The 20,781-nt window shown below is 43.4% G+C and overlaps 1 long non-coding RNA gene across 1 annotated transcript; it reads left to right on the forward strand.

Moving 5' to 3' along the window:
* The first annotated feature begins 1,466 nt into the window (after nucleotides 1-1,466).
* Nucleotides 1,467-18,188, forward strand: LOC140185430 (uncharacterized). The gene is made up of 4 exons (XR_011882633.1): nucleotides 1,467-1,557; nucleotides 6,180-6,244; nucleotides 8,311-8,389; nucleotides 16,848-18,188. It is a non-coding gene; the product is annotated as an uncharacterized lncRNA (long non-coding RNA).
* The last annotated feature ends 2,593 nt before the right edge of the window (nucleotides 18,189-20,781 follow it).

Here is a 20,781-nt window from a genome sequence, read left to right on the forward strand (position 1 = left end):
GTGGAATGATTGTTGGTGCCAGACTGGGTGGTTTGGGTATCTCAGAAACTGCTGATCTCCTGGGATTTTCATGCACAACAGTCTCTAAAGTTTACAGAGAATGGTGTGAAAAACAAAAGATGTCCAGTGAGCAGCACTTCTGTGGGCGAAAACATCTTGTTAATAAGAGCTTAATGTCAATTCTTGTTTGATAACACTGCTATGAAAGCCCAAGTGTGAATTTGCTGCATTAGGGATGCTACATAATTGTGGTTGTGTTGAGCAAGGACAGGTTTGAGTGTTCTCTGCTCTAATCCAGGGTATAAAGGGATAACTCTGCGATTATACTGAATCCTCGCTTGTGTTTTGACTACATCTTCATCCAACCAAATCTGTTCCCAACACCCTTTCCAGCAACAGTACTAGGATGCCTGTGCTTTAGATTTAGGTTTTGGTTCATGGGTTGGGGATTACACCACAAAGTGTCAGGCGGATGCTGAGCTACAGTTTGAGTAACTGCACTACATTTGCAGCAAACTGAATCTTCCAGTGGCCAACCATTTTAAATCCAATCACCAACAAGAGAAAATCTGCAGATGCTGGAAATCCGAGCAACACACACAAAATACTGGAGGAACTCAGCAGGCCAGGCAGCATCTATGGAAAAGAGTACAGACGAGACGTTTTGGGCCGAGACCCTTCATCAGGACCAGAAAAAAAGATGAGCCTTTTCCATAGATGCTGCCTGGCCTGCTGAGTTCCTCCAGCATGTTGTGTGTGTTGCTTAAATCCAATCAGCATTCTCATTCCAACACGTTGGCCCATAGCCTCCTGTACTGCCACGATGAGGCCATATTCAGGTTGGAAGAGCAACACCTCATATTCAGCCTGCGTAACCTCCAACCTGACAGCATGACCATCAATTTCTCCAATTTCTTCCTTCACCCCCTTCTCTCCTTTTCTATTCCCCAATCTGGTGCCCCTTTCACCCCTTCTCTTCTCCTCATCTGCCTATCACCTTCCTCTGTTCCCCCTCCTCCTTCCCTTTCTGCCATGGTCCACTCTCCTCTCCTATTAGATTCCTCCTTCTTCAGTCCTTTTCCACTATCACCTCCCAGGTCCTCACTTCACCATTCACAAGGCTTCACCTATAACCTTCCAGCTTGCACTCCTTCGCCTCCCCCCCCCCCACCTTCTTATTCTGGCTTCCTCCCCCTTCCCGTCCAGTCCTGAAGATGGGTTTCAGCCTAAACTCTTGACAGTTTATTCATTTCCATAGATCCAGCCTGACCTGCTGAGTTCCTCCAGCATTTTGTGTGTGTAGCTGCAGGGTAAGTGGATGTTCTTATTTATTGTACTAAATGTGCCCTTTATACTAACTCCAACATTCGATCAAAGTCCACTTGGAGCACACAGTCCCTGAAAGTTCAAAAATTCCTTCGTAAAAATGTAAAAATACACAAATCAGTACAGTTTGCTGTTCTTCCCCTTATCGGATGGAACAGATAAGAGCAGGTTAATAAATCCCAGGAGTTGGGTAATCAGATATCAGAAAGTAGGAGAACTAAACTCAAGCAGGTAAGAACTATTTTAGAAACCTTTTTCATAATTCAACAAAGTTCAACAGAAATAGGATTCTTTTGAGATCAAATTTTCTTTCTCAAAAGGAGTCAAGAGATGAAATTCTGCTTGGCTTTGTGATTGGTTTATTAACTAAATGTTTATTGATTACCGTGACACACAGACTGGGAAGCTGGTGTTAACTGACTTCAACTGTCTTCAATATTTTCAGGAAGGGGAAGAAGTCCCCAAGATTTGATCTTAGGTTTTCAGTGTTCCATTATGTTATTGGTGCTCTGGTGAGAGTGTCTAAGAGCATTGAAAACAGGCCCCTCAGCCCAACTTGACCATGCCAAGCAAGTTGCCTAACTGAACTAGTCTCATTCCCCTGCATTTTGTCCATATCCCCCTGGACCTTTCCTATCACCTACTTGTCCAAGTGTCTTTTGAATGTTGTAATTATACCCACCTCTACCAGTTCCTCTGGCAACTCATTCCATATACAGACCAGACTCTGTGTGAAAACGTTGCCCCTTTGGTCCCTTTTAAGAGTAGGGGAGTTCATTGAGAGTGGGGGAGATTCAAACAAGAGGACATGAGTTGAGAGTTAAAGGGCAAAAGTTTAGGGGTAACACGAGGGGGAACTTCTTTACTCAGAGAGTGGTAGCTGTGTGGAACGAGCTTCCTGTAGAAGTGGTTGAGGCAGGCTCGACATTGTCATTTAAAATAGAATTGGATAGGTATATGGACAGGAAAGGAATGGAGGGTTATGGGCTGAGTGCAGGTCGGCGGGACTAGGTGATAGTAAGCATTCAGCACGGACTAGAAGGGCCGAGATGGCCTGTTTCCGTGCTGTAATTGTTATATGGTTATATGGTTAAATCTTTCTCCTCTTACTTTAAACCTGTGCTCTCTAGTTTTGGACCTTCTTACCCTGGAATACCTTCTCTACACCCTCATGATTTTATAAACCCCTATAAGATCACCTCTCAGTCTCCTAACCACCAGGGATAAAAGTTCCAAACTATCCAGTCTCTCATTCTAACTCAAATCCTTCAGAACAAAGTTATGATATACCACTTGTATGGAGGACTAAGGTACATTGTCCTATCATGTTTGGGTGCAGACAAAGTTGCTGCTTGTCCTTATAGATTGCCTTAAGGCTACCAGTTTGTCATACAGAATGTACGTAAATTGTACAATAGAAATTCTAACCTGTTTGTCAAAGTTTTTTTAACTTAGTTTATGCATTTTCCTTGTAGGTTTTAGTTATGTTGTAAAAATGCTAGAATAACATGTTATTATAAGACGATAAAACCATAAGATGTAGGAGCAGAATTAGGCCATTTGGCCCATCAAGTCTGCTCTGCCATTTTATCATGGCTGATCCAGTTTCCCTCTCAGCCCCAATCTCCTGTCTCCTCTCCGTATCTCTTTATGCCCTGACTGATCAAGAATCAATCAATCTCTGTCTTAAATATACATAATGACTTGGCCTCCACAGCTGCCAATGGCAAAGAATTCCACAGATTCACCACTCTCTGGCTAAAGAAATGTCTCCTCGTTTCTGTTCTAAAAGGATGCCCCTCTATTCTGAGGCTGTGTCCTCTGGTCTTAGACTCTCCCACCATAGGAAACATCCTCTCCACATCCACTCTATCAAAGCCTTTCGCCATTCGATAGGTTTCAATGAATTCATCCTTCATTGTTCTGAATTCTGGTGAATACAGGCCCAGTGCCATCAAGTGCTATTCATATGACAAACCATTCAATTGTGAAATCATTAGATAGTTTGTTATGTGCAGTGTCCTATGACGTGGGTGATCATGGTCTTTCCACGACCATGATTATTCTTAACAAATTTTTCTACAGAAGTGGTTTGCTATTGTCTTCTTCTGGGCAGTGTCTTTATCAGTACTTTTCAGAAATGGTCTGCCTGGCATCAGGTGCTGCATAACCAGGACTTCTGATATGCACCAGATATTCATATGACCATTCACCACCTGCTCCCTCGGCTTCACGTGACCCTGATCGGTGGTCTAAGCGGATGCTATATCATGCCTAAGGGTGACCTGTAAGCTAGCGGAGGGAAGGAGAGCCTTACACCTCCTTTGGTGAAGATGTAGCCCTACCCTGCCACCCTAATATTACATACGTCTCATATTTGTGAAAGTATTTCACATCTTTAAAATGGAAAATGCACTGGTGCAGTCAGACTGAATCTATGGTGTACTCACAGTGAAAGTGAGGACAAGCCAAGGAAGTGAATACAATGCAACCTGGTGAGGCAGTGTCAGGTATGTTTTAATGCAGGTCAGGTAGCTTCTATGGAGGGGAATAAACAGTTGATGTTTCAGGCTGAGACCGTTCATCATGATGGGCATATCTGGGTTGAAGACAATGTACAACAAAAAAATAAAATGCTGGAAGAGCTCAGCAACTCGGGCAATGTCTGTGGATAAAATGTGCACCTGGTGGCTTCAAGTCAAGACCCTACATGAAACCTGAGAGGAAAGAGGAAAGATTACCAGTATACCATAGTAAATATACTGCTCTTTACTGGCAATATTTCTTCTTCCCTCTCTTTTAGGTGCTTTCCCCCTAAGGACAAATTCAGAAGTGCAATGGAATTCTCCATTTGTCTGGATTAGTGAAATTCCAACAATACAGTACTCATGAAACTCAGTGCCATCCATGGGGCAAGAGCTTGCTTGATAGCCCACCCCACCCCACCATATATCACCCCTCCCACCCTCCACTTTTGCTGCATTGTGTAACATCTACAAAACACACTGCAGTTCTTCACCCTAGCTGTTGTTACAGAATGTCCCAAGCCCACTATCTCCACCATCTAGAGGGACAAGGACACACAAAATGCTGGAGAAACTCAGCAGGTCAGGTGTTTTGGGCCAAGGCCTTTCATCGGGACTAGAAAGGAAGGGGGAGGGTAAAAAAGGGGGGTGGAGGACAAGATAGAAGACGATAGATGAATCCAGGTTGGTAGGGAGTGGGAATGAAGTAAGAAGCTGAGAAGTGTAAGGTAGTAAAGGTTTACAAGGATGTTTCCTGGATTGGGGAGCATGCCTTATGAGAATAGGTTGAGTGAACTCGACATTTTCTCCTTGGAGTGACGGAGGATGAGAGGTGACCTGATAGAGGTGTATAAGATGATGGAGAGACATTGATCGTGTGGATAGTCAGAGGCTTTTTCCCAGGACTGAAATGGCTAGCACAAGAGGGCACAGTTTTAAGGTGCTTGGAAGGAGGTACAGAGGAGATGCCAGGAGTAAGTTTTTTATGCGGAGAGTGGTGAGTGCGTGGAATGGGCTGCCGGCGGCAGTGGTGGAGGCGGATACAATAGGGTCTTTTCAGAGGCTCCTGGACAGGTACATGGAGCTTATAAAAATAGAGGGCTATGGGTAAGCCTAGGTAGTTCTAAGGTAGGGACATGTTCAGCACAGCTTTGGGGGCTGAAGGGCCTGTATTGTGCTGTAGGTTTTCTATGTTTCTAAGTAGATTTAAATAATAATTAACTGGAAATTCACATTGAAATGGCTTGTGGTTACATTTGTCAAAGAAGATTAGTTATTTAATGCAATGGAAGGAAAAGAAAGGCTGTGTTTTTTATTTTCAATAAAATTGTGAGAAGTACAACAAGGCAGACTTTGCTTTAGCTTTATGTGTCATATTACCCTGAAACATCGAAACATACAATGAAATGTGTCTTTTGTGTCAATAATGAACGCATTCCAAGGATGTGCTGGGGACAGCCTGCAAATCTTGCCATGATTATAGCACCAACATAGCATGCCCACAACTTTCCACCCTAAACTGTACATGTTTGGAATGTGGGAGGAAACTGGACCATGTGCTCACCAGAGTTGGTCTATTTTGACTGGGTGAAGTAACACCTTGGTTTTAAAATCCTCACCCTTCTTTTCTAAATTCACTGAGGTTTCATTTCCCCATACTTGCCACCTCTGAAATATTCATGCTTCTGTAGTCTGGACACTTGATCATCCCTGAATTGGATTGTTCCACCATTAACAGCTGACCTTCAGCTCCCATGTTGCTAAATCCTGGAATTCCTTCCCTCCTGGAGGCAGCAGTTAGCACAATCATTTTACGATCATGATCTCTCTGCTGTCTGAGAGCAGTTTGTATGTTCTTCCTGTGACCACATGGGCTTCTCCCTAGTGCGCTGGCTACATCCCACGTTCCTAAGATTAGGGATAGTAAGTTGTGGGGATGCTATATTGGTGCCAGAAACGTGGCAACACTTGCAGGCTGCCACAGCACAGTTCTCAGACTGTGTTGGCTGTTGATGCAAAATGTTTTGATGTACATGTGATAAATAAAGCTAACATTTTCTTTTCTCTTTTTACTCCTTTCTTCTTTTAAGTTAATCTTTGCCCAAACTTTTAGTCATCTGCTTTAACATCTTGTCAAATAGAACTTGATAACGCTCCTGTGAAGTTACTAAATAAATATGTTGTTTATGTGGCTGTTGATCATTGATTTCATATCAGTAAACACTGAGTTAATGATCAATATCTCAAGGATTTGCGTAACTTGTTATATCTGTCCATGCTTTGACCATCATATGATTAAAAACTACTGATGAGTTTGCTTCATTACAGATTTGATCACTTCCTTGTTAACACAATGAAGATATTCATCATTACTTTGCTGCTTGTCTTAAAAGGTATGTGACAAGAATATATTTGATGACAGTTTAAATTCAGTAGGCACCTACTTGGGGTCTGAAGGTGTGGAATCCAAAGCTTGCACTATATTTTCACAATGCCCAAAATATTATCCAGATTTGGTGCCTGGTATAGACTCTCTGGAAAACTATGAATAGCTGAGCAAGATGATTCCAATTATCTTCCTCATCAATATTTGCAAGAAGAACAAATAAAAAATTAATAGTACATGTCATTAAAAATAATTGCTATATATTTATCAGGCTGGCTTCCAATGTATAGATTACAGTTCAGGAATATGAGTGAACCGTAACAGCATAAGGTTTGTTTATTGCTTTTAATTATGACCTCACAAATCCATGACACAGTTCATCAAATGAAACCCACTGAATGCTTTTGTTAAGTCTGGAACAGATTATTCCAGTTCTCAAAGGGTTGATGTGCTATCTTCTACCTTCCATGAGTTTGACCTCATTGAAATCTCTGTCATTCTTTCCTCAGAAGAATTCACGTTCTCAATATTTATTATTTACTTCTTCTTCTTCTTAATTTCCTCTTTCATAATTGCACAATTTGTTGTCTTTTGCATATTTGTTTGCTTGTCCTTTAATGTGTGTTGTTTTTCATTGACTCTATGGACATGAATAAACAGTTGACATTTCAGGCTGAGATCTTTCTTCAGGACTGGAAAGGAAAGGGCAAGACACCAGAATAGAAAGGTGGGCGGAAGGGAATGAGGACAAGCATCTACCTCACCACCTCAGTTCAGTGACATTGTTTAGTTCTGTAGCTCTCCAGAAATCACTATTGCCCCTGAATGGAGATGCCTACAGAAATACAGCCCAGTCCATCACAGGCAAAACCCATCCTCATCATTGAACACATTTACAAGAAGCAGTACCACAAGAAAGCAGCATCCCTAAGGATCCCTAACATCCAGACTACACTCTCTTCTCACTACATTGGGCTGGGGCACAGAAGCCTTAGATCATGCATCACTGGGTTCAGGAACAGTTATTAGGCATCCGTTAGTCTCGCGAGACCATGGATTTGTGCCTTGGAAGGTTTCCAGAGTGCAGGCCTGGGCAAGGTTGTATGGAAGACTAGCAGTTGCCCATGCTGCAAGTCTCCCCTCTCCACGTCACTGGTGTTGTCCAAGGGAAGGGCACTAGGGCCAATACAGCTTGGCACCGGTGTCGCCGCAGAGCAATGTGTGGTTAAGTGCCTTGCTCAAGGACACAACACGTTGCCTCAGCTGAGGCTCGAACTAGTGACCTTCAGATCACTAGACCGACGCCTTAACCACTTGGCTACGCACCAACACACCGTGACAACAGTTATTATCCTACAACCATCAAGCTTCTGAACCAATGTGAATAACTTCACTCATCACTACTCTGAACAGATTCTACAACTTACAGACTCACTTTCAAGGACTCTTTACAACTCATGTTCTCAGTATTATTTGCACAATTTCTCTTCTTTTGTGCATTGGCTATTTGTTAGTCTTTATGAATTTGTAAATTAAATTGTTTTTCTTTATTTTCATGTAAATGCCTGCAAGAAATGAATCTCAAGGCAGTATATGGCAACATACTGTATGCATACTTTGGTAATAAATTCTATTTTAAACTTTGAATTTGAATTTTGAGAAACAGTCTTCATCGAATCTATCCCCTTGAGCATCTTCCTCTTCATTAGTCCCACCGTTGGCACCTGAACCTTCAGCCTCTGAATTCACTTCCTCTCTTTACTGCGCTCTCCTCTTTCAGTCTTTTTCAACGCCATAGGTGTTGCCATTACTGGGACAGGGTCCAACCAGTATTTTTAAAAGCAAGAGACAAATAAAGGAATTTGAGAGAAAATGAATGGTTAAAGAGGATGGGTGAAAGGTTTATTCAGAGCAAAAGAAAGAAAGAGAGAGAGATAAAGAGATGTAAATTTATTTAGTATCTTTGAAAATCTCCCACAAGGTTTAAAGCCGTTTTTTGGAAATTTGCTCATTATTGTAATGCCAGAAATGTGGATAAACATCACCACGCATTTTCTCTATCTTGCTGACTAGGATTTGAGACACACGGTCTTCCTGTTGAGTCGGACGCAACACGGGTAGAACATTCACCTGAACCGGTCAGACCATTAATGTATGCATTTATTTCTCCTATTGCAAATGAAGTGGATTTTGCATGGCAAGGATTGAGCATATCATCTTCCAACATCATTCTTCTATGCTGGTTTCATTGTCTTTGCTGTTAAAACAATGAGATTTTCACCTCTTAGTATTTGTCTAAGATATAGATAGTTCCTGATCTGCAGAGCCAGTGTAGTTTGTTCAGGTGCTCCCAGTGCGGCCTCCTCTACATTGGTGAGAACCAACGTAGATCAGGGGAACCACTTTGTCAAGAACCTTCACTCCATCTGCAAAAAGCAGCATCTCCCAATGGCCAACCATTTTAATTCCAATCACCATTATTATTCCGACATGTCGGTCCGTCTCCTCCTCTACTGCCAAGATGAGGCCGCTTTTAGGTTGGAGGAGCAACACCTCGTGTTCCGCCTGGGCAGCCTCAATCTGATGGCATGAACATTAATTTCTCTAACTTTCAGTAATTACTCCACCCTCTCCCTTCTCTCTTCTTTCATTCTCAATTCTGGCTCCCCCCTTCTAATCTCTTCTCTTCTTCTCACCTGCCTATCACCTCAACCTGGTACCCCTCCTCCTTTCCTTTCTTCATTGGTTCACTCTCCTCTCCTATCAGATTCCCCCTTCTTTAGCCCTTTACCTCTTCCACCTATCACTTCCCAGCTTTTCACTTCAACACCCCCCCCACTCACCCACCTTTCCCACTCGCCTGGTTTCACATATCACCTACCAGCTTGTACTCCATCCCCTCCTTCCCCCCCCCCCCCACCTTCTTATCCTGGCTTCTGCCCTCTTCCTTTCCAGTCCTGATGAAGGGTTTCGGCCCAAAACATCAACTGTTTATTCTCCTTCATTGATGCTACCTGACTTACTGAGTTCCTCCAGCATTTTGTGTGTGCTGCTTGACTCGTCAGCATCTGCAGAATCTTATGTGTTTACGTTATTGTTGAGAATTTAATGTAATGAGAGATGCAAGGAGAGAATTTCCATTATCAGTTTTTTTTTGCTCAGAAATTTGTCTGTGCAGTCCCCAAATTAAAAAAAAAGCCCAGTACAGACATAAATTATGTTAATTTGCACAAAATGCTGGAGGAACTCAGCAAGTTGAGCACCTTCTCAATGCACAAAAGGCAGGATGTTCCCATTTCAATTCGACTTCCCATTCACATTCGAACATGTCAGTCCATGGCCTCCTCCTTTGCCATGACAAGGTCACCCTCAGGTTGGAGGAGCAACACATCATATTCCATCTAGGAGGTAGGCTCCAAACTGATGGCAAGAACATTGATTTCCAATAATTTCTCCTCCTCCCTCCCTCTCTCTTTTTTCATTCTCTATTCTGGTTCCCCACTCAAGATTTCCAGCATCTGCTGAATCTCTTGTGTTCATCTTAATTCAGCTGTAATGAGTTTTGCACACAGTTCTAAGGGAATTAACACCAATTGTAAACAGAGTAAATTTTGTGAAGTAAGAATTGCACACACCAAATACTATTTCTTCAGCATCCAGCTCATCCAAATTACATCCACTTTGGCATAATACTCAGGCTTTCTCATAGAGTCAGAGTCCTAGAAAAGTACAGCACAGAAATAAGCCTTTCGGCCCATCTAGTCTGTGCCAAACAATTTAAACTGCCCACTCCCATCAACCTGCACCAGGATCATAGCCCCTACGTGCCATGTACCTATCCAAACTTCTCTTAAATGTTGAAATCGAGCTCGCATGCACCACTTGTGCTGGCAGCTCACTCCACATTCTCACAACCCTCTGAGTGAAGAAGTTTCCCCTCATCTTCCCTATAAACTTTTCACTTTTCACCCGTAACCCATGACCTCTGGTTGTAGTCCCACACAACCCCAGCAGAAAAAGCCTGCTTGTATTTACCCTATCTTTACCTCTCATAATTTTGTATACCTCTATCAAATCTCCCCTCAATCTTCTTTATTCTAAGGATTAAGGTCCGAACCTATTCAATCTTTCCTTATAACTCAGGTCCTCCAGATTGTCCCTAACAATCCTTTTGCTCTTAACAAAACTGTAGAATCCCTTAGGATTCTCCTTCACCTTGTCTGCTGGAGCAACTTCATGCTTTCTTCCAGCCTTCCTGATTTCTTTCTGTAGTGTTCTCTTGCATTTCTTGTACTCCATAAACACTACATTTGTTCCTATCTGCCTATACCTGCTATGCACCTCCTTTTTTCTCTTAACCAGGGCCTCAGTATCTCTTGAAGACCAAGGTTCCCTAGGCCTGTTATCTTTACCTTTTATTTTGACAGGCATGTACAAACTTGTACTCTCAAAATTTTACTTTTGAAGGTCTCCCACTTACCAAGTACACCTTTGCCAGAAAATAGCCTGTCCCAACCCACACCTGCCAGATCCTTTCTGCTAACATCAAAATTGGCTTTTCTCCAATTTAGAATCTCAACCTGTGGACCAGACCTATCGTTTTGCATATTTACTTTGAAATTAATGGCATTGTGGTCACTGGATGCAGTGTTCACCTCAACAATCTTCTGTCACCTGCCCTGTCTTATTCCCTAATAGCAGGTCCAGTATCACACACACTCTCTCGTTGGGATTTCTATGTACTGAAGGACACATTCCTGAACACATTTGACAAACTCTATCCCATCTAGTCCTTTTACAGTATGGGATTCCCAGTCAATATGTGGAAAGTTAAAATCACCTACTGTAACAACCTTATGTTTCTTACAACAGTCTGCAAATTCTTTACAAATTTGTTCCTCTAAATCCCCAGGACTTTTGGGTGGTCTGTAATGCAGTCCCATTAACGTAGTAATATCTTACTTATTTCTCAGTTCCACCCATGACACCTCACTAGTTGAGTTCTCCAGTCTGTACTGACAGAGCACTGCCATGACATTTTCCCTGACTAGTAACGCCACTCCTCCTCTTTTAATCCCTCCCGCTCTGTCACGTCTAAAACAATAGAACCCTGGGATATTGTGCTTCCAGTCCCGTCCCTCCTGCAACCAAGTCTCACTAACTGCTACAAAGTCATAATTCCAGGTGTTGATCCATGCGCTAAGCTAAGCTCCTCTCCTCTATGGTACTTCTTGCATTGAAATATACACAGCTCAGGACACTGGTCTCACCATGCTCAACCTTTTGATTCCTGACTTTGTCTGAGGTCTTACCAACATCTGTCTCCACAACCTCTCCACTAACTGTTCTGGCACTCTGGTTCCCATCCCCCTGCAACTCTAGTTTAAACCCAACCATGCAGCACTAGCAAACCTTCCCACTAGGATAGTAGTCCCCCTCCAGTCAGGTGCAAACTGTCCCATCTGTGCAGCTCCCACCTTCCCTGGAAGAGAGGCCAATGATCCAAAAATCTGAAACCCTCCCTCCTACACCAACTGCATAACTATATATTAAACTGTATAATCTTCCTAGTTCTGGCCTCACTAGCACATGGCATGGGTAGAAATTTTGAGATCACAACCCTGGAGATCCTGCTTTTTAACTTAACACCTATTTCCATGAATTCCTTATGCAGAACCTTATCCTACCCATGTCATTGGTGCCTACTTGGACATGACCTCTGGCTGTTCACTCTCCCACTTAAGAATGCTGAGGACTCGATCCGAGATGTCCCTGGCCCTGGCACCTAGGAGGCAACCTATCATCTGGAAATTTTGTTCACATCCACAGAACCTCCTTTCTGTTCCCCACACTAATGAATTCCCTGTCACCACAGCTCACCTCTTCTACCCCCTTCCCTTCTGAGTCACAGAGCCAGACACCGTGCCAGAGACCATAAGACCATAAGACCAAGCCATTCGGCCCACCGAGTCCTCCCACCATTCTATCATGGGTGATCCCAGATCCTATTCAATCCCATACATCTGCCCTCCCACTATAACCCTTGATGCCCTGACCAATCAGGAATCTATCAAGCAACACACATCAAAGTTGCTGGTGAACGCAGCAGGCCAGGCAGCATCTCTAGGAAGAGGTGCAGTCGACGTTTCAGGCCGAGACCCTTCGTCAGGACTAACTGAAGGAAAAGTGAGTAAGGGATTTGAAAGTTGGAGGGGGATGGGGAGATCCAAAATGATAGGAGAAGACAGGAAGGGGAGGGATGGAGCCAAGAGCTGGACAGGTGATTGGCAAAAGGGGATACGAGAGGATCATGGGACAGGAGGTCCGGGAAGAAAGACAAGGGGGGGGGAGCACCAGAGGATGGGCAAGGAGTATAGTGAGAGGGACAGAGGGAGAAAAAGGATAGAGAGAGGGAAAGAATGTGTGTATAAAAATAAGTAACAGATGGGGTACGAGGGGGAGGTGGAGCATTAGCAGAAGTTAGAGAAGTCGATGTTCATGCCATCAGGTTGGAGGCTACCCAGACGGAATATAAGGTGTTGTTCCTCCAACCTGACTGTGGCTTCACCTTTACAGTAGAGGAGGCCGTGGATAGACATGTCAGAATGGGAATGGGATGTGGAATTAAAATGTGTGGCCACTGGGAGATCCTGCTTTCTCTGGCGGACAGAGCATAGGTGTTCAGCAAAGCGGTCTCCCAGTCTGCGTTGGGTCTTGCCAATATATAAAAGGCCACATCGGGAGCACCGGACGCAGTATATCACCCCAGTCGACTCACAGGTGAAGTGTAGCCTCACCTGGAAGGACTGCTTGGGGCCCTGAATGGTGGTAAGGGAGGAAGTGTAAGGGCATGTGTAGCACTTGTTCCGCTTACACGGATAAGTGCCAGGAGCGAGATCAGTGGGGAGGGATGGGGGGGACGAATGGACAAGGGAGTTGCATAGGGAGCGATCCCTGCGGAAAGCAGAGGGGGGGGAGGGAAAGATGTGCTTAGTGGTGGGATCCCGTTGGAGGTGGCGGAAGTTACGGAGAATAATATGTTGGACCCGGAGGCTGGTGGGGTGGTAGTGATGACCAGGGGAACCCTATTCCTAGTGGAGTAGCGGGAGGATGGAGTGAGAGCAGATGTACGTGAAATGGGGGAGATGCGTTTAAGAGCAGAGTTGATAGTGGAGGAAGGGAAGCCCCTTTCTTTAAAAAAGGAGGACATCTCCCTCATCCTAGAATGAAAAGCCTCATCCTGAGAGCCACACTCAGGTTGGAGGAACAACACCTTATATTCTGTCTGGGTAGCCTCCAATCTGATGGCATGAACATCGACTTCTCTAACTTCCGCTAAGGCCCCACCTCCCCCTCGTACCCCATCTGTTATTTATTTATATACACACATTCTTTCTCTCACTCTCCTTTTTCTTCCTCTGCCCCTCTGAATATACCCCTTGCCCATCCTCTGGGTTCCCCCCCCTCCCTTGTCTTTCTTCCCGGACCTCCTGTCCCGTGATCCTCTCATATCCCCTTTTGCCAATCACCTGTCCAGCTCTTGGCTCCATCCCTCCCCCTCCTGTCTTCTCCTATCATTTCGGATCTCCCCTCCCCCTCCCACTTTCAAATCTCTTACTCACTCTTCCTTCAGTTAGTCCTGACGAAGGGTCTCGGCCTGAAACGTTGACTGTACCGCTTCCTAGAGATGCTGCCTGGCCTGCTGCGTTCACCAGCAACTTTGATGTGCGTTGCTTGAATTTCCAGCATCTGCAGAATTCCTGTTGTTCAGGAATCTATCAACTTTGTTTTAAATATACCCACGGACTTGGCCTCCACCACAGTCTGTGGCAGAGCATTCCACAGATTCACCACTCTTTGGCTAAAAAAAATCCTCCTTACCTCTGTTCTAAAATGTCACCCCTCAATTTTGAGGCTGTGCCCTCTAGTTCTGGATACCTCACCAGAGGAAACATCCTCTCCACATCCACCTTATCTAGTCTTTTCAACATTCGCTAGCTTTCAATGAGATCCCCCTGCATTCTTCTAAATTCCAGTGAGTACAGGCCCAAAGATGCCAAACGCTCCTAATATGTTAACCCCTTCATTCCCAGAATAATCCTGGTGAACCTCCTCTGGACTCCAGTGACAACACATCCTTTCTGAGATATGGGGGCCAAAACTGTTGACAATACTCCAAGAATGGCCTGGCTAGTGTCTTATAAAGCTTCAGCATTATCTCCATGTTTTAAAATTCTGTAACCGTTGAAATAAATGCCCTCTCTACCACAGACTCAACCTGTGAATTAACTTTCTGGGAGTCTTGCATGAGGACTCCTAAGTCCCTCTGCACCTCTGATGTTTAAACCTTCTCCCGTTTGGATAATAGTCTGCACTATTGTTCCTTTTACCAAAATGCATTATCATACATTTCCCAACACTGTATTCCATCTGCTACCTTTTTGCCCATTCTTTCAATTTGTCTAGGTCCTGCTGCAATCGTATTGCTTCCTCAGCACTACCTACCCCTCCACCTATCGTCGTATCATCCACAGACTTTGCCACAAAGCCATCAATTTCATTATCTAAATCATTGACAAACAATGTGAAAAGTAGCAGTCCCAATAGTGACCCCTGAGGAACACCACTCGTCACTGGCAGCCAACCAGAAAAGACTCCCTTTACTCGCTGCCTTCTGCCTGTCAGCCATTCTGCTACCCATGCCAGTATCTTTCCTGTAATGCCATATGATTTTAATCTTGTTAAGCAGCCTCATGTGAGGCACCTTATCAAATGCCTTCTGAAAATCTAAGTAAATGACATCCACTACCTATCCTTTGTCTACCCTGCTCCTTACTTCCTTGAAGGACTCTAACAGATTTGTCAGGCAAGATTTCCCTTTACAGAAACCATGCTGACTTTGAGTTATTTTATCATCAGTCTTCAAGTACTCTGAAATCTTGTCCTTAATAATGGACTCCAACACTTTCCCAACCACTGAGGTTAGGCTAACTGGCCTATAATTTCATTTCTTTTGCCTTCCTCCCCTCTTAAAGAGTGGAGTGACATTTGCAACCTCCCAGTCCTGCGTGACCATGCCAGAATCAAGTGATTCTTGAAAGATCATGATCAATGCATCTGTTATCTCTTCAGCAACCTTTCTCAGGACTCTGGAATGTAGTCCATCTGGTCCAGGTAACTTATCCACCTGAAGACCTTTGAGTTTTCCTAGCACTTTTTCCTTTGTCATAGCAATGACAGTCACTCCTGCTCCCTGACACTCACGGACCTCTGGCACACTGCTAGTGTTTTCCACAGTGGAGACTGATGCAAAGTACCCATTAAGTTCATCTGCCATTTCTTTGTCCCCCATTACTACTTCACCAGCATCATTTTCCAGTGGTCCAATATTAACTCTCATCTTCCTTTTACTCTTTCTGTAACTGAAAAAACTTTTAATAGACCTGACTGCTGTGACTTTCCTCTGCTACATCATCCCCCCAACAGTATCCAAAGTGGTATACCTGTTGTTGAAAGGGTTGGCCACAGCCGTACTTTGCACTGGGTCCTTAACCCTTCCTCACTAACACCCAGTTTCCTGTGTCCTGCACCTCGGGTGTAACTACCTCTCTGTATGTCCTATCTATCACCTCTTCAGCCTCCCGAATGATCCAGAGTTCATCCATTTCCAGTTCCAACTCCTTAATGTGGAGTGTTAGCAGCTGCAGTTGGATGCACTTCTCACAGTTGTAGTTGTCAGGGACGCTGGAGGTCTCCCTGCCTTCCCACATCTCGCAAGAGGAGCATTCCGCTATCCTGTCTGGCATCTCTACTGTTCTAGCTGAGCAAATATAAAGAAGGAAAATCAATAAACTGTGGGGGAGAAATAAAAACCTCTACCCTCAGCTTTTTTGACTTCTCTCACCCAAGTCTCTCCTCTCTGAAGCCTCGAAGAGCTAAAACCTAAATGTCTCCATTCTAACTCTGACCAGTCCAACGATGGTCGCTCAGTTTGACCCTGCCTTACTTTAATTTGTTCTTGCCAATCAATCCTGAACACTGATTGGCTGCTTCTCAAAGCTCCAAACAGCCGCAAATTGCTTCCTTATCTATTCAATCGGCGAACCTGAGTGAGCTACGTCTTCTCCGATTGAGCGCTGTTCAAAACTGCAAACTGTCGCAAGTCGCTGCCTTTTCTACTCAATTGGTGAACCTGAGTGAGCTATGTCTTCTCAGGTTCCCATTGCTGATTTGCCGCTGCTCAAACATTTTTAATCAGATTGTTTTAATTTTTGATAAATGCTTTCCTTACACAGATGAGAAAAAAATTATTTAGTATTTTTAAATTCTACAAAACATGTAGATACATGGTTGTGTAGTGGTCAGCATAACACTACCACAGCACCAACACACCGGGTTCAATTCCAGACGATTTCTGTAAGGAGTTTGTACATTCTTCCTGTGATCGTGTGGGTTTCCTCTGGGTGCTCTGGTTTCCTCCCACATTCCAAAGATGTAGAGGTTAGAAGGTTAATTGGTCAGATGGGTGTAATTGGGCAGCGTGGACTCGTTCGGCCAGAATAGCCTGTAACCATGATATATCTCAAATATTCTTTATTTGTCCTTTGCAGGGATCTTCAAAGTTTCCGTGCCATTTTCCCCAATACGTCAGAAGGCGTAACAGCAGAAATCCAACAAAGAATGGAAGCTTTTAGAATTCAAGTTGAGGAGCAGGCTAATGTGGTCAAAGACAGGCTGGTCCAAATGTTTGCAGAGATCCAGGAGTTAACACCTCTACCTGAAAGTTCTGCATCATCGATTGCTGAACAACTAGAGGCATTCAAGAAGAACCTGAATGAATGGTCTACCAATGTCATACCTGCCAACACCAGTCAATTATTTCAAGAGAACCTTCAAGAAAATATCAGTCAGAAAATGGAGCGGATTCAACAGATTTTCCTTCCCTTAATTCAAACATTTCCGGGTCCATTCATTGAAGGAATTCAAAATTTGCAGAAATCCTTGGCACCCGGAGTTCAGAGCATCAAGAGATATATCACAGAATTAGAATCTGCATGAAAGAAATTCAAATAAATGTCTTAAAATTGCTTGTCAGATTCATACAGCAATAAGGATAATTGGGGAAATAGGTTATTGAATTAAATTTCAAACAAATTAAATTGTAAGTAATCTTAGTAATCAGCCCCTGGTACTTCCACAGAAGAGACTATCATTCAACCTTACAAGTATAATACTCCACCCAAGCCTCCATTCACCTTCCTTCAACATATCCCAATGCAGAATTACACTCAGTGACCACCACCTGTACCTAATAAAGTGGCCACTGAGTGTACATTCATGGTCTTCTGCTGCTGTAGCCCATCCACTTCAAGATTCAATGTGTTGTGCATTCAGAGATGCTCTTCTACACACCACTGTTGTAACGTGTGGTTATTTGAGTTACTGTTGCCTTCCTGTCAGTTTGAACCAGTCTGGCCATTCTCCTCTGACTTCTCCCATTAACAAGGTGTTTTCACCCACACAACCACTGCTCACTGGATGTAGTTTTGTTTTTCACACCGTTCTCTGTAAACTTTAAGGGCTGTTATGTGTGAGAATACCAGGAGATTCTTAAACCACCCTGTCTGGCATCAACAATCATTCCATGGTCAAAGTCACTTTGATCACATTTCTTCCCCATTCTGATGTTTGGTCTGAACAACAACTGAACCTCTTGACCATGTCTGCATGCTTTTATGCATTGAGTTGCTGCCACGTGATTGGCTGATTAGATATTTGCATTAACAAGCAGATGTACAGGTGTACCTAATAAAGTGGCCACTGAGTGTACATTCTCGATGTTCTACATACATCAATAGATAAGCATACACAACATCTCACGGAATTATATCATAATATTCACAAAGCTGGAACCAATGACATAATTGGAATAAAATTATACTTCATAGTAACTTAAAGGTGAATTTCTTTTTTATTCTATTGGAAAATCTAGTTATCTTTCTCATTGAGATTGTGGAGTATTGAACAATTCTCATGGAATCTCCCAAAGGGGAGGGATGATGGAAGTTGGAACTGGGTAGTTCCTATCGACGTTCCCGGTTAGGCTGCAGCCAGTTCCATTTGGCTGGGGTCCAGCAGTTTCATGCGCAGCAGACCGTAAGACATAGGAGCAGAATTAGGCCATTCAGCCCATCAAGTCTGTTCTGACATTCTATTAAGGCTGATTTGTTATTCCTTTCAACCCCATTCTCCTGCCTTCTCCCCATAATCTTCGATGCCCTGACTAATCTAGAACCTATTAAACTCCGCTTTAAATACACCCAATGACTTGGCCTCCACAGCTCTCTGTGGCAATGAATTCCACAGATTCACCACCCTCTGGCTAAAGAATTTCCTCCTCATCTCCGTTCTAAAGGGACATCCTGTACTGAGGCTGTGCCCTCTTGTTCCTAGACCCCCGCACTATAGGAAACATCCCATCCACATCCTCTCTACCCAGGCCTTTCAACATTCAATAGGTTTCAGTGGGATTCCCCCATTATTCTTCTAAACTCCAGTGAGTACAGGACCAGAGCCATCAAACGCTCCTCATACATTAACCCTTTCATTCCCAGGATCATTCTCATGAACTTCCTCTAAACTCTTTCCAATGCTAGCACATCCTTTCTTAGAAAGGAGCCCAAAACTGCTCACAGTGCCATATATTATTACTAAGGTTCTTAGCTTTAGTGTGTTAATTGGGTTTTGTGACGTCTCCAACACTGTGACATCATTTTATTGAGACCTGAACTTTCACTATCCACAGCCCAGTCAGCTGCAGCAGCCATACAATAGGCAACAAGTGGTTTTTAAACTAGAAGCTCAAATCAATAATTAATGATTAGATTTTAATTGGAGATTTTTATTGGGTCTGGAGGAGTGTGGATGTTCATCCCAGTCCCACTGCTCCACCTCAAAATCCTCAAATCCACTTTCGTTTAAGGGCAGCCCTCCCCTACCTACCTTCCTGAGGAGAACGGAAGCAAAATAACAGAAAGAGAGAACAGGAAAGGAAGAGTACCGAGACAGACAAACAGAGGGAGAGAGAGCAGGGAGTGAGTGTGGGAAGTAGAAATGTGGAGAGGAAAATGAGCAAGTAGTTACAAAAGAAAGGAAAACAGAAAAAGAAAGTGACAATAAGGGAAGAAAGAAGAGAAAGAATAAAATAGAGATTAAGGGAGAAATGGAAAGAAGGAGTAGAGACAGGAAATAACATAGATACATGAATTTAAAATATGTACTTGTTCACATTAGACCTATTTTAAGCCTTGGCAATAAAATTGAAAGTCTAAGGTGAGCAATATTTGACTAACTATTGACAAAATGAACGGCAGTCCTTAAAGCATGACTCTAAAAGATGGAACGTGACAGAAGTATGGACTATACGGCTGAAGGTCCTGTTTCCAAGCTTTAACGCTCTATGAGTCTATGGCTCTGATCACATGTAACATTTTGGATTTAATAGTTCCATTTCTATTTTGAATGAATTGTAAATGAATATATGAATTCATGAATGCAGAATAAAGATGATGTAAAAGCATGAAATAAAATAATTTAGTACAGTGCATTCCGGTTATTTGGGACACATTGGGACCTGTACATCTTGGCTCAGTTAAGCAGCTGTTCCAATCAGCCCAAGTTTCATGAAAATAGTTAAAAAGGTATAAAAAGACAAACTGAGTAACAAAGTATGTATTCAAATGAAATACAGAACACGTTAGAACACTGTTAATACTACTACAGTACTGTGTATTAGTTCCTAATAGTTATCGATGGAGGAATTCATCCAGTGTACATGGCTATGTTCTTTTGATTGTAAATGAACAAAATCAAAACCTAGGGCAGATAACAGGCTGCCTTCATACAATGCTTTTCAACACAGGAGCCCCTCAGGGCTGTGTCCTAAGCCCCCTTCTTTACCCTCTGTATACCCATGACTCTGTCTCCACCCACAGCTCCAATCTGCTAATTAAATTTGCTGACGACACTACATTGATTGGCCTTATCTCAAATAATAATAAGACAGCCTACGGAGAAGAAGTCATCACCCTGACACAGTGGTGTCAAGAAAACAACCTCTCCCTCAATGTCGCAAAAACAAAGGAGCTGGTTGTGGATTACAGGAGGGATGGACACGGTCTAACCCCTATTGACATCAATGGATCTGGGGTTGAGAGGGTGAACAGCTTCAAGTTCCTCAGCATAAACATCACCGAGGACCTCACGTGGTCTGTACACACCAGCTGTGTGCTGAAAAAGCACAACAGTGTCTCTTTCACCTCAGACAGTTGAAGAAGTTTGGTATGGGCCCCCAAATCCTAAGGACTTTCTACAGGGGCAACTGAGAGCATCCTGACTGGCTGCATCACTGCCTGGTAAGGGAACTGTACCTCCCTCAATCACAGGACTCTGCAGAGAGTGGTGCAGACAGCCCAGCACATCTGTAGATGTGAGCTTCCCACGATTCAGGACATTTACAAAGACAGGTGTGTAAAAAGAGCCCGA

The sequence above is a fragment of the Mobula birostris genome, chromosome 20 (genome assembly GCF_030028105.1).
Source record: "Mobula birostris isolate sMobBir1 chromosome 20, sMobBir1.hap1, whole genome shotgun sequence".
In the NCBI taxonomy this organism is placed as follows: domain Eukaryota; kingdom Metazoa; phylum Chordata; class Chondrichthyes; order Myliobatiformes; family Myliobatidae; genus Mobula; species Mobula birostris.